This window comes from Pseudophryne corroboree, chromosome 1 (assembly GCF_028390025.1).
Source record: "Pseudophryne corroboree isolate aPseCor3 chromosome 1, aPseCor3.hap2, whole genome shotgun sequence".
Taxonomy (NCBI): Eukaryota; Metazoa; Chordata; class Amphibia; order Anura; family Myobatrachidae; genus Pseudophryne; species Pseudophryne corroboree.
Window position 1 is genome coordinate 1,052,474,695 of NC_086444.1, and position 14,037 is coordinate 1,052,488,731.

At 46.3% G+C, this 14,037-nt stretch overlaps 1 protein-coding gene across 1 annotated transcript in view; it reads left to right on the top strand.

The window, feature by feature from the left end:
• The window catches only part of SGCZ (sarcoglycan zeta), a 1,577,608-nt gene that overhangs the window by 1,333,360 nt on the left and 230,211 nt on the right, over nucleotides 1-14,037 (top strand). The window lies entirely within an intron of this gene.

Here is a 14,037-nt window from a genome sequence, read left to right on the forward strand (position 1 = left end):
TAGTGCTGCTGCAGCATGGTCTGTTACCCTGTCAGGACAGGGGTACTATAACCATAGAGCATATTAAAGACGTCGTCTTATATATGAGGGATGCACAGAGGGATATTTGCCGGCTGGCATCCAGAATTAATGCAATGTCCATTCTGCCAGGAGGGTATTAGGGACCCGGCAGTGGACAGGTGGTGCTAACTTTAAAAGGCACATTGAGATTCTGCCTTATAAGGGTGAGGAATTGTTTGGGGATGGTCTCTGGGACCTCGTATCCACAGCAACAGCTGGGAAGAAAAATTTTTACCTCAGGTTTCCTCACAGCCTAAGAAAGCACCGTATTATCAGGTACAGTCCTTTCGGCTTCAGAAAAGCAAGCGGGTCAAAGGCGCTTCCTTTCTGCACAGAGACAAGGGAAGAAGCTGCACCAGACAGCCAGTTCCCAGGATCAAAAATCTTCCCCCGCTTCCTTTGAGTCCACCGCATGACGCTGTGGCTCCACAGGTGGAGCCAGGTGAGGTGGGGGCGTGTCTCGGGAACTTCAGCGACCAGTGGGCTCGCTCACAGGTGGATCCCTGGGTTCTGCAAGTAGTATCACAGGGATACAAGCTGGAGTTCAAGGCGACTCCCCCTCGCCGTTACCTCAAATCAGACTTGCCTGCTGCCCTCGGAGAAAGGAGAGGTAGTACTGGCGGCAATTCACAAGCTGTACTTCCAGCAGGTGATAATCAAGGTACCCCTCCTTCAACAAGGCCGGGGTTACTATTCCAAAATGTTTGTGGTACCGAAACCAGACGGTTCGGTGAGACCCATTCTAAAATTGAAATACTTGAACACTTATATACGTAGGTTCAAGTTCAAAATGGAATCGCTCAGGGCTGTTATTGCAAGCCTGGACGAAGGGGATTACATGGTATCACTGGACATCAAGGATGCTTACCTGCATGTCCCCATTTACCCTCCTCACCAGGAGTACCTCAAAATTGTGGTACAGGACTGTCATTACCAATTCCAGACGTTGCCGTTGGTCTGTCCCCGGCACCGAGGGTTTTTACCAAGGTAATGGCCGAAATGATGATACTTCTTCGAAAAAAGGGAGTTATAATTATCCCGTACTTGGACGATCTCCTTATAAAGGCGAGGTCCAGGGAGCAGTTGTTGGTCTGAGTAGCACTATCTCGGGAAGTGCTACAACAGCACGGCTGGATTCTGAATATTCCAAAGTCGCAGCTGGTTCCTATGACGCGTCTACTGTTCCTGGGTATGGTTCTGGACACAGAACAGGAAAAAGTGTTTCTCCCGGAGGAGAAGGCCAAGGAGTTGTCATCTCTAGTCATAGACCTCCTAAAACAAATACAGGTGTCGGTGCATCAATGCACGCGAGTCCTGGGAAAGATGGTAGCTTCTTACGAATAAATTCCATTCGGCAGGTTCCATGCAAGGATCTTCCAGTGGGATCTGTTGGACAAGTGGTCCGGGTCGCATCTTCAGATGCATCGGCTGATAACCCTGTCTCCAAGGGCCAGGGTGTCGCTGTTGTGGTGACTGCAGAGTGCTCATCTGCTAGAGGGCCGCAGATTCGGCATACAGGACTGGGTCCTGGTGACCACAGATGCCAGCCTTCGAGGCTGGGGGGCAGTCACACAGGGAAGAAACTTCCAAGGACTATGGTCGAGTCAGGAGACTTCCCTACACATAAATATTCTGGAACTAAGGGCCATTTACAATGCCCTAAGCCAGGCTAGACCCCTGCTTCAACACCAGCCGGTGCTGATCCAGTCAGACAACATCACAGCGGTCGCCCATGTAAACCAACAGGGCGGCACAAGAAGCATGATGGCGATGGCAGAAGCCACAAGGATTTTCCGATGGGCGTAAAATCATGTGTTAGCACTGTCAGCAGTGTTCATTCCCGGAGTGGACAACTGGGAAGCAGACTTTCTCAGCAGGTACGACCTCCACCCGGGAGAGTGGGGACTTCATCCAGAAGTCTTCCAAATGATTGTACACCATTGGGAAAGGCCACAGGTGGACATGATGGCGTCCCGCCTCAACAAAAAGCTAAAAATATATTGCGCCAGGTCAAGGGACCCTCAGGCGATAGCTGTGAGCGCTCTGGTAACACCGTGGGTGTACCAGTCGGTGTATGTGTTCCCTCCTCTGCCTCTGATACCCAAGGTACTGAGAATAATAAGAAGGAGAGGAGTAAGAACTATACTCGTGGTTCCAGATTGGCCAAGAAAAGCTTGGTACCCAGAACTTCAAGAAATGATCTCAGAGGACCCATGGCCTCTGCCGCTCAGACAGGACCTGCTGCAGCAGGGGCCCTGTCTGTTCCAAGACTTACCGCGGCTGCGTTTGACGGCATGGCGGTTGAACACCGGATCCTAAAGGAAAAAGGCATTCCGGAGGAAGTCATTCCTATGCTGATTAAAGCTAGGAAAGATGTGATCGCAAAACATTATCACCGCATATGGCGAAAATATGTTGCTTGGTGTGAGGCCAGGAAGGCCCCAACGGAGGAATTTCAACTGGGTCGATTTCTGCACTTCCTACAGTCTGGAGTGACTATGGGCCTAAAATTGGGTTCCATTAAGGTCCAGATTTCGGCTCTGTACATTTTCTTCCGAAAAGAACTGGCTTCACTGCCTGAAGTTCAGACTTTTGTTAAGGGAGTGCTGCATATTCAGCCCCCGTTTGTGCCTCCAGGGGCACCGTGGGATCTCAACGTGGTGTTGGATTTCCTGAAGTCGTATTGGGTTGAGCCACTTAAATCCGTAGAGCTAAAATACCTCACGTGGAAAGTGGTCATGCTGTTGGCCTTGGCGTCGGCCAGGCGTGTAACAGAATTGGCCGCTTTGTCAGGAAAAAGCCCTTATCTGATTTTCATATGGATAGGGCGGAATTGAGGACTCGTTCCCAATTCCTTCCTAAGGTGGTATCAGCTTTTCATGTGACCCAACCTATTCTGGTGCCTGCGGCTACTTGGGACTTGAGGACTCCAAGTTACTGGACGTAGTCAGGGCCCTGAAAATATATGTTTCCAGGACGGCTGGAGTCAGGAAAACTGACTCGCTATTTATCCTGTATGCACCCAACAAGCTGGGTGCTCCTGCTTCTAAGCAGACTATTGCTCGCTGGATCTGTAGCACGATTCAACTTGCACATTTTGCGGCTGGACGGCCGCACCCTAAATCTGTAAAAGCCCATTCCACGAGGAAAGTGGGCTCTTCTTGGGCGGCTGCCCGAGGGGTCTCGGCTTTACAACTTTGCCGAGCTGTTACTTGGTCGGGTTCAAACACTTTTGCAAGAGTCTACAAGTTTGATACCCTGGCTGAGGAGGACCTTGAGTTTGCTCATTTGGTGCTGCAGAGTCATCCGCACTCTCCCGCCCGTTTGGGAGCTTTGGTATAATCCCCATGGTCCTTACGGAGTTCCCAGCATCCACTAGGACGTCAGAGAAAATAAGATTTTACTCACCGGTAAATCTATTTCTCGTAGTCCGTAGTGGATGCTGGGCGCCCATCCCAAGTGCGGATTGTCTGCAATACTTGTATATAGTTATTGCCTAACTAAAGGGTTATTGTTATGAGCCATCTGTTAGTGAGGCTCAGTTATATTTCATACTGTTAACTGGGTATAATATCACGAGTTATACGGTGTGATTGGTGTGGCTGGTATGAGTCTTACCCGGGATTCAAAATCTTTCCTTATTGTGTCAGCTCTTCCGGGCACAGTATCCTAACTGATGTCTGGAGGAGGGTCATAGAGGGAGGAGCCAGTGCACACCAGGTAGTCCTAAAGCTTTCTTTAGTTGTGCCCAGTCTCCTGCGGAGCCGCTATTCCCCATGGTCCTTACGGAGTTCCCAGCATCCACTACGGACTACGAGAAATAGATTTACCGGTGAGAAAAATCTTATTTTCTAGTGTTTTAATAAGGGTGCTAGAATATAATAGATGCAGCGTAACATACAGCATGAGGAACAGCACTCCAAGGTTTGATTTACATGCCAAAGTGTTTATTTACAGTAACTGAATATATATATATATATATATATATATATATATATATATATGTATAGAACAAACGACAAATATACCCTTCCTGCTCTCTGTGAGGAGCACTTGTATCTCTGCGTTTCAGCCCTTATACATCATAAGAGGAAATTGCTTCATTATTGCACATCCAGTGCTATTTAATACTGCATGAAATTTTGGTCTGTTCCTAAATTCTTCATCAGACCCAGACCTCATGTCTGACCTTGTTTGGTCTTTTTAAAGATAATCCTTTTTGTCTTGAGTTTTTTACTCAGACATGTATTGATTCATCATAAAAATTATTCACAGCAATGTTTTCACTCTTCCAAGCTACTATAATCATGTTGTATCTAACCAATTGATTCAATACCCCTGAGGAAGTCCCACGGGACAAAACGCGTTGGGTTCTTCAGATTGACATTCTGTTATACTGTTGAAGTTACAGCAACAAGGAATTACATCCATAATAGCTGTTAAGGTGTTAAATTCATCATGTCATTGAGCAATTTTAAAATTAATCAATTTGATCTGAGTCTGTTAATAAATTTTTTAATTATTCTGTTTTATTAATTATTTAGATAGTGATTGGTGGTGTTAAATAATATCCCCTAATAATTAGCGCCCTCTGATCTTGCTCTGTATTTGTTATTTATTGGACTTTAGCTAACAGAAAGTCCTTCTAGAGGTGCTGCTTGTGTTATCCTTTAGCGCAATTTGGGAATCTTGTCTGTATATATATATATATATATATATATATATATATATTAGTGATGTGCACCGTTTTGGTTTTGGATTCGGTTCCGCGCCCGTGTTTTGGATTTGGACGCGTTTTGGCAAAACCTCCCTGAAAATTTTTTGTCGGATTCGGGTGTGTTTTGGATTCGGGTATTTTTTTTTACAAAAAAACCCTCAAAAACAGCTTAAATCATAGAATTTGGGGGTCATTTTGATCCCATAGTATTATTAACCTTAATAACCATAATTTCCACTCATTTTCTGTCTATTCTGAACACCTCACACCTCACAATATTATTTTTAGTCCTAAAATTTGCACCGAGGTCGCTGGATGACTAAGCTAAGCGACCCAAGTGGCCGACACAAAAACCTGGCCCATCTAGGAGTGGCACTGCAGTGTCAGGCAGGATGGCACTTCAAAAAAATAGTCCCCAAACAGCACATGATGCAAAGAAAAATGAAAGAAAAAAGAGGTGCAAGATGGAATTGTCCTTGGGCCCTCCCACCCACCCTTATGTTGTATAAACAGGACATGCACACTTTAACAAACCCATCATTTCAGCGACAGGGTCTGCCACACAACTGTGACTGAAATGACTGGTTGGTTTGGGCCCCCACCAAAAAAAGAAGCAATCAATCTCTCCTTGCTCAAACTGGCTCTACAGAGGCAAGATGTCCAGCTCCTCCTCATCGTCCGATTCCTCACCCCTTTCACTGTGTACATCCCCCTCCTCACAGATTATTAATTCGTCCCCACTGGAATCCACCATCTCAGGTGGTGCAGCGCCAGCAGCAGTAGGTGTTACACTCAAGGATGCATCGGAGGAATCCCAGGTAGGAGAGGACTCGTCAGACTTGACAGTGACATGGCCTGCAGGACTATTGGCTTTCCTGTCTAAGGTGGAAATTGACACTGAAGGAGTTGGTGGTGTGGTTTGCAGGAGCTTGGTTACAAGAGGAAGGGATTTAGTGGTCAGTGGACTGCTTCCGCTGTCATCCAAAGTTTTTGAACTTGTCACTGACTTCTGATGAATGCGGATCAGGTGACGTATAAGGGAGGATGTTCCTAGGTGGTTAACGTCCTTACCCCTACTTATTACAGCTTGACAAAGGCAACACACGGCTTGACACCAGTTGTCAGCATTTCTGTTGAAATAATTCCACACCGAAGAGGTCATTTTTTTTTGTATTTTGACCAGGCATGTCAATGGCCATATTCGTCCCATGGACAACAGGTGTCTCCCCGGGTGCCTGACTTACACAAACCACCTCACCATCAGAATCCTCCTTGTCAATTTCCTCCCCAGCGCCAGCAACACCCATATCCTCATCCTGGTGTACTTCAACAGTGACATCTTCAATTTGACTATCAGGAACTGGACTGCAGGTGCTCCTTCCAGCACTTGCAGGGGGCATGCAAATGGTGGAAGGCGTAACCTCTTCCCGTCCAGTGTTGGGAAGGTCAGGCATCGCAACCGACACAATTGGACTCTCCTTGGGGATTTGTGATTTAGAAGAACGCACAGTTCTTTGCTGTGCTTTTGCCATCTTAACTCTTTTAAGTTTTCTAGCAGGAGGATGAGTGCTTCCATCCTCAGGAGAAGCTGAACCACTAGCCTTGAACATAGCCCAGGGCCTCAGCCGTTCCTTGCCACTCCGTGTCGTAAATGGCACATTGGCAAGTTTACGCTTCTCCTCAGACGATTTTGATTTAGATTTTTGGGTCATTTTACTGAGCTTTATTTTTTTTGATTTTACATGCTCTCTACTATGACATTGGGCATCGGCCTTGGCAGACGACGTTGATGGCATTTCATCGTCTCGGCCATGACTAGTGGCAGCAGCTTCAGCACGAGGTGGAAGTGGATCTTGATCTTTCCCTATTTTACCCTCCACATTTTTGTTCTCCATTTTTTAATGTGTGGAATTATATGCCAGTAATATATCAATAGCAATGGCCTACTACTATATATACTGCGCACAACTGAAATGCACCACAGGTATGGATGGATAGTATACTTAACGACACAGAGGTAGGTAGAGCAGTTGCCTACTGTACCGTACTGCTATATATTATATATACTGGTGGTCAGCAAACTGTGCAAAACTGAAATGCACCACAGGTATGGATGGATAGTATACTTGACGACACAGAGGTAGGTAGAGCAGTGGCCTACTTTACCGTACTGCTATATATTATATATACTGGTGGTCAGCAAACTGTGCAAAACTGAAATGCACTACAGGTATGGATGGATAGTATACTTGACGACACAGAGGTAGGTAGAGCAGTGGCCTACTGTACCGTACTGCTATATATTATATATACTAGTGGTCAGTAAACTGTGCAAAACTGAAATGCACCATAGGTATGGATGGATAGTATACTTGACGACACAGAGGTAGGTAGAGCAGTGGCCTTCTGTACCGTACTGCTATATATTATATATACTGGTGGTCAGCAAACTGTGCAAAACTGAAATACACCACAGATATTGATGGTATAGTATACTTGACGACACAGAGGTAGAGCAGTGGACTACTGTACCGTACTGCTATATATATAGTTATACTGGTGGTCAGCAAAATTCTGCACTGTCCTCCTACTATATACTACAATGCAGCACAGATATGGAGCGTTTTTCAGGCAGAGAACGTATAATACTGGTGGTCACTGGTCAGCAAAACTCTGCACTGTCCTCCTACTATATAATACTGCTGGTCCCCAGTCCCCACAATAAAGCAATTAGCACACTGAGCACAGATATTTGCAGCACACTGAGCACAGATATGGAGCATTTTTTTTGGAGGCACAAATATTATTTATATATTTTTTAAAATATTATTTTTTTTATTTTTATTTTATTGCTGGAACGGTAAAATCCTTTAAAAAAATGGCGTGGGGTCCCCCCTCCAAAGCATAACCAGCCTCGGGCTCTTCGAGCTGGTCCTGGTTCTAAAAATGCGGGGGAAAAATTGACAGGGGATCCCCCGTATTTTTAAAACCAGCACCGGGCTCTGCGCCTGGTGCTGGTGCCAAAAATACGGGGGACAAAACGAGCAGGGGTCCCCCGTATTTTTCACACCAGCATCGGGCTCCACTAGCTGGACAGATAATGCCACAGCCGGGGGTCACTTTTATGCCGTGCCCTGCGGCCGTGGCATTAAATATCCAACTAGTCACCCCTGGCCGGGGTACCCTGGGGGAGTGGGGACCCCTTCAATCAAGGGGTCCCCCCCCCCAGCCACCCAAGGGCCAGGGGTGAAGCCCGAGACTGTCCCCCCCATCCAATGGGCTGCGGATGGGGGGGCTGATAGCCTTTTGTGATAATGAAAAGAATATTGTTTTTTCCAGCAGTACTACAAGTCCCAGCAAGCCTCCCCCGCAAGCTGGTACTTGGAGAACCACAAGTACCAGCATGCGGGAGAAAAACGGGCCCGCTGGTACCTGTAGTACTACTGGGAAAAAAATACCCAAATAAAAACAGGACACACACACCGTGACAGTAAAACTTTATTTCATACGTCGACACACACATACTTACCTATGTTCACACGCCGACATCGGTCCTCTTCTCCATGTAGAATCCACGGATACCTGAAAATAAAAGATCAATATACTCACCTCAGCCATGGTCCAGAGATACATCCACGTACTTGGCAAAAAAAGAAAACGAACACACGGGCCACCGGACTGAAAGGGGTCCCATGCTGACACATGAGACCCCTTTCCACGAATGAGACCTGTCAGTGACAGCTGTCACACAAAGGTCTCTAAAGCCAATCAGGAAGCGCAACTTCGTTGCGCTCACCTGATTGGCTGTGCGCTGTCTGAACTCAGACAGCGCATCGCACAGCCCCGTCCATTTTATTCAATGGTGGGAACTTAGCGGCTAGCGGTGAGGTCACCCGCCGGTCAGCGGCTGACCGCGGGTAACCCCACCGCTAACCGCTAAGTTCCCACCATTGAAACTAATGGAGCGGCTTTGCGATGCGCTGTCACAGCACAGACAGCGCACAGCCAATCAGGTGAGCGCCACGGAAGTAGCGCTTCCTGATTGGCTGAAGGGACTTCAGTGACAGGAGTCACGTGATGTCCCGGCATTCGGGAGAAAGGGGTCTGATGTGAAAGCATGGGACCCCTTTTAGTCCGGTATGGAGCGGGTGTTCGGTTTGTTTTTTTAACAAGTACGTGGATTTATATCTGGACGTGGATGTACCTCTGGACGCTGGAAGGTGAGTATAATTTTTTCACAGGTACCCTCGGATCGTCGGAGACCGTGGCAGTCGGCGTGTCAACATAGGTAAGTATGTGTGTGTCGGTAGTGTGTAATAAAGTTTTTCTATCAAGGTGTCTGTGTACTGTTTTTATTTGGGTATTTTTTTTCCAGTAGTACTACAGGTACCAGCGGGCCCGTTTTTCTCCCGCATGCTGGTACTTGTGGTTCTCCAAGTACCAGCTTGCGGGGGAGGCTTGCTGGGACTTGTAGTACTACTGGAAAAAACAATATCTTTTTATTATCACAAAAGGCTATCAGCCCCCCCATCCGCAGCCCATTGGATGGGGGGGGACAGCCTCGGGCTTCACCCCTGGCCCTTGGGTGGCTGGGGGGGACGGACCCCTTGATTGTAGGGGTCCCCACTCCCCCAGGGTACCCCGGCCAGGGGTGACTAGTTGGATATTTAATGCCACGGCCGCAGGGCACGGCATAAAAGTGACCCCCGGCTGTGGCATTATCTGTCCAGCTAGTGGAGCCCGATGCTGGTGTGAAAAATACGGGGGACCCCTGCTCGTTTTGTCCCCCGTATTTTTGGCACCAGCACCAGGCGCAGAGCCCGGTGCTGGTTTTAAAAATACGGGGGATCCCCTGTCAATTTTTTCCCCGCATTTTTAGAACCAGGACCAGCTCGAAGAGCCCGAGGCTGGTTATGCTTTGGAGGGGGGACCCCACGCCATTTTTTTTTCTCGGGTTTTTCCCGTTTTTTCCCGTTTTTTAAAATCGCGGCAAAATCCGCCAAATCGGCCGATTTTCGCCCGCGGGTCTGTCGAATCCGTTTTGCATTGAATATGGTGAATTCCAGCAGCCACCTGCCGGAATTCACCTGTCGAATTGTGTCGAATTTAAAAACGGCGATAATTTGCCGCGATTCGCCGTGAATTGCATATACCCCATAGTCTGCTGGAGTTCCATGTGTGTCACAGAAATGTTTTTGATCTAGTGTGAGATATATCAAACAATTGATTTAAATAGGGCCAAATCTATATATATATATATATATATTAAGCAGTGGAGAACAGTGTATCAAAATAGCTAAACAGTTGATACATTTCTGCCATTTTGATCTGTGATCTGTTCTCCCCTGCTGCATGTGTAAATAGAGCATGCATGATACATAAGGTATTATTGATCACTAGGGCTGAACAATTTTCCCTGTGTGTGTGTGTTCTGTTCAGAATGCAGATGAGGGAAACCTGAAATTTATATATATCTCAGACAACTATTTTTCTGTAATGTGTCTTGTTTTGTGCTCCAAATAGTGAGCTACTGTAGTCTTTTTGATGTCAAATAACATACAAAACACTAGTAACCTGGTGCTACCCTACCCTCATGGGGATGGAGGGGGTCTACAACTAGGAACTTGATGGATCTGCCTCAGCCAGCAATATTTTTGATAGAACAATTTTAATTAGTAGTAGTATTAACTTTGTGTTCACATTGTTGATGTGACACACAATGTGTGTCTTAGAGCACACTTAGCTCAGATATACTGTATAAATGTTTATGGTTGTATTCACAAGGGATGAGATTGTGCCATCTAAGTTCCTACCCAAAGCAGTAGAACAGCTAGAGACAGTACTGTTTCCATCGAGTTTTGCACTGTTACAGCTTATATCGGGCTATCCAGTTATAGCCCGTTTTTCCATGCGAAAAATTACCCCTAATTAGGCAAAAACACAGAGGGGTATAATTACTAAGGTCCCGATTTTGACCGAGATGCCGTTTTTTCTTCAAAGTGTCATCTCTGTAATTTACTAAGCAAAAATCACGGCAGTGATGAGGGCATTCGTAATATTTTGGAAGTCCTAGGAAAAAATCACTAATCAATACACCATCGGTCAAATACGCCTGCAATTTGGTAGAAATCGGTCATTTACTAAAAAGTGCAAAACACAAACACTGCCGACAATAGCCAAACACTGCCGTGATAAAATACAAATCGTGAAAAAGTGCTAAAAAAAAACAGACCTGCTTTTTTATCCCGTGTTTGTTTAGGCATGCACGGATCCATGAGATCCGTGCATGTTTTTTAGTGGGAAATGGGGGGAAATGTTCTAAATTTTCAGAAAAAAAAATTGCGTGGGGTCCCCCCTCCTAAGGTAAACCAGCCTCGGGCTCTTTGAGCCGATCCTGGTTGCAGAAATATGGGAAAAAAAATGGACAGGGGTTCCCCCATATTTAAGCAACCAGCATCGGGCTCTGCGCCTGGTCCTGGTTCCAAAAATACGGGGGACAAAAAGAGTAGGGGTCCCCCGTATTTTTTAAACCAGCACCGGGCTCCACTAGCTGGACAGATAATGCCACAGCCGGGGGTCACTTTTATACAGTGCCTTGCGGCCGTGGCATCAAATATCCAACTAGTCACCCCTGGCCGGGGTACCCTGGGGGAGTGGGGACCCCTTCAATCAAGGGGTCCCCCCCCAGCCACCCAAGGGCCAGGGGTGAAGCCCGAGGCTGTCATCCCCATCCAATGGGCTGCGGATGGGGGGCTGATAGCCTTTGTGAAAAGTGATTGATATTGTTTTTAGTAGCAGTACTACAAGGCCCAGTAAGCCTCCCCCGCAAGCTGGTACTTGGAGAACCACAAGTACCAGCATGCGGCGGAAAAACGGGCCCGCTGGTACCTGTAGTACTACTACTAAAAAAATACCCCAATAAAGACAACACACACACACCTTGAAAGTATAACTTTAATACATCCATCCACACCTCCATATACACATACTTACCTTATGTTCCCACGCAGGTCGGTCCTCTTCTCCAGTAGAATCCATGGTGTACCTGTAGAAAAAATTATACTCACATAATCCAGTGTTTTCGGCTCCTCTGTAAATCCTTTTGTAATCCACGTACTTGAAAAAATAAAAAAACGGATACCCGACCACGAACTGAAAGGGGACCCATGTTTTCACATGGGCCCCCTTTCCCCGAATGCCAGAAACCCACTCTGACTGATGTCTAAGTGGGTTTCTTCAGCCAATCAGGGAGCGCCACGTTGTGGCACCCTCCTGATCGGCTGTGTGCTCCTGTACTGTATGACAGGCGGCACACGGCAGTGTTACAATGTAGCGCCTATGCGCTCCATTGTAACCAATGGTGGGAACTTTCAGGTCAGCGGTGAGGTCACTTTCGGTCAACCGCTGACCTGAAAGTTCCCACCATTGGTTACAATGGAGCGCATAGGCGCTACATTGTAACACTGCCGTGTGCCGCCTGTCATACAGTACAGGAGCACACAGCCGATCAGGAGGGTGCCACAACGTCGCGCTCCCTGATTGGCTGAAGAAACCCACTTAGACATCAGTCAGAGTGGGTTTCTGGCATTCGGGGAAAGGGGGCCCATGTGAAAACATGGGTCCCCTTTCAGTTCGTGGTCGGGTATCCGTTTTTTTATTTTTTCAAGTACGTGGATTACAAAAGGATTTACAGAGGAGCCGAAAACACTGGATTATGTGAGTATAATTTTTTCTACAGGTACACCATGGATTCTACTGGAGAAGAGGACCGACCTGCGTGGGAACATAAGGTAAGTATGTGTATATGGAGGTGTGGATGGATGTATTAAAGTTATACTTTCAAGGTGTGTTTGTGTGTTGTCTTTATTGGGGTATTTTTTTAGTAGTAGTACTACAGGTACCAGCGGGCCCGTTTTTCCGCCGCATGCTGGTACTTGTGGTTCTCCAAGTACCAGCTTGCGGGGGAGGCTTGCTGGGCCTCGTAGTACTGCTACTAAAAACAATATCAATCACTTTTCACAAAGGCTATCAGCCCCCCATCCGCAGCCCATTGGATGGGGGGACAGCCTCGGGCTTCACCCCTGGCCCTTGGGTGGCTGGGGGGGGGGACCCCTTGATTGAAGGGGTCCCCACTCCCCCAGGGTACCCCGGCCAGGGGTGACTAGTTGGATATTTGATGCCACGGCCGCAAGGCACTGTATAAAAGTGACCCCCGGCTGTGGCATTATCTGTCCAGCTAGTGGAGCCCGGTGCTGGTTTCAAAAATACGGGGGACCCCTACTCTTTTTGTTCCCCGTATTTTTGGAACCAGGACCAGGCACAGAGCCCGATGCTGGTTGCTTAAATATGGGGAACCCCTGTCCATTTTTTCCCCATATTTCTGCAACCAGGAACGGCTCAAAGAGCCCGAGGCTGGTTTGCCTTAGGAGGGGGGACCCCACACACTTTTTTTTTTACATTTAAACATTGTTTTTTTTTTTTTACAAGCTGCACAATGAAGCCCAGCACGGATCTCTCAGATCCGGCCGAGATTCATTGTATTAAAGTCGGCAGTGTTTTACAAGTCACTCACGTAAAACACTCCCAAAAAAAAACGAATGACATCGACATCGGAAAACCCGAAAATGCAGAATACGGCAGCTTAGTAAATTAGTCGTAATCAATTCAAAAAGTTGCATATTTACACTTTTGATGTCATTCGTGATTGAACTTTGACCTCAAACGGAAAAATACGAATCTTAGTAAATTTACCCCATAGAGTCCGCAAAAAAGACTCAGAGGCTACAAGGAGAATTAGCATTCTGGAATTAGCGTTCTGTAAGTAAATGTGTGTAGCCGCTCAATATGCTCCAATGTCTACTGCATTTGATTTTACCTGTTACATGGTTTCAGGACAAATTGGGCCAATGTTTTTTTATTTTTTTTATTAAATTGTTACCATGGTATATATAATTATAAAGCAGATCTTCCTGTGGGTAAAACAAGTGGCACTATCATTTAATCACACAAAAAAATAAGTTATGGTGTGCTGCCCTATAGCAGAAACCTTGGAATCTCAGGGGAAGGGTCATCTAAGATGTTTAGCTTTAGTTAGAGGACAACAATGGACAACATTTAGACTTAATATTTTTTATGTATAATTAGATTATATGCATGTGTAACTTGTATTCAATGAGAAAAGTTCACTGCAACTTATTTAAACATATTCTATTTTAATTGTTGAAGTGTATTTTGACTGATGATTAAAATATAATTTAATG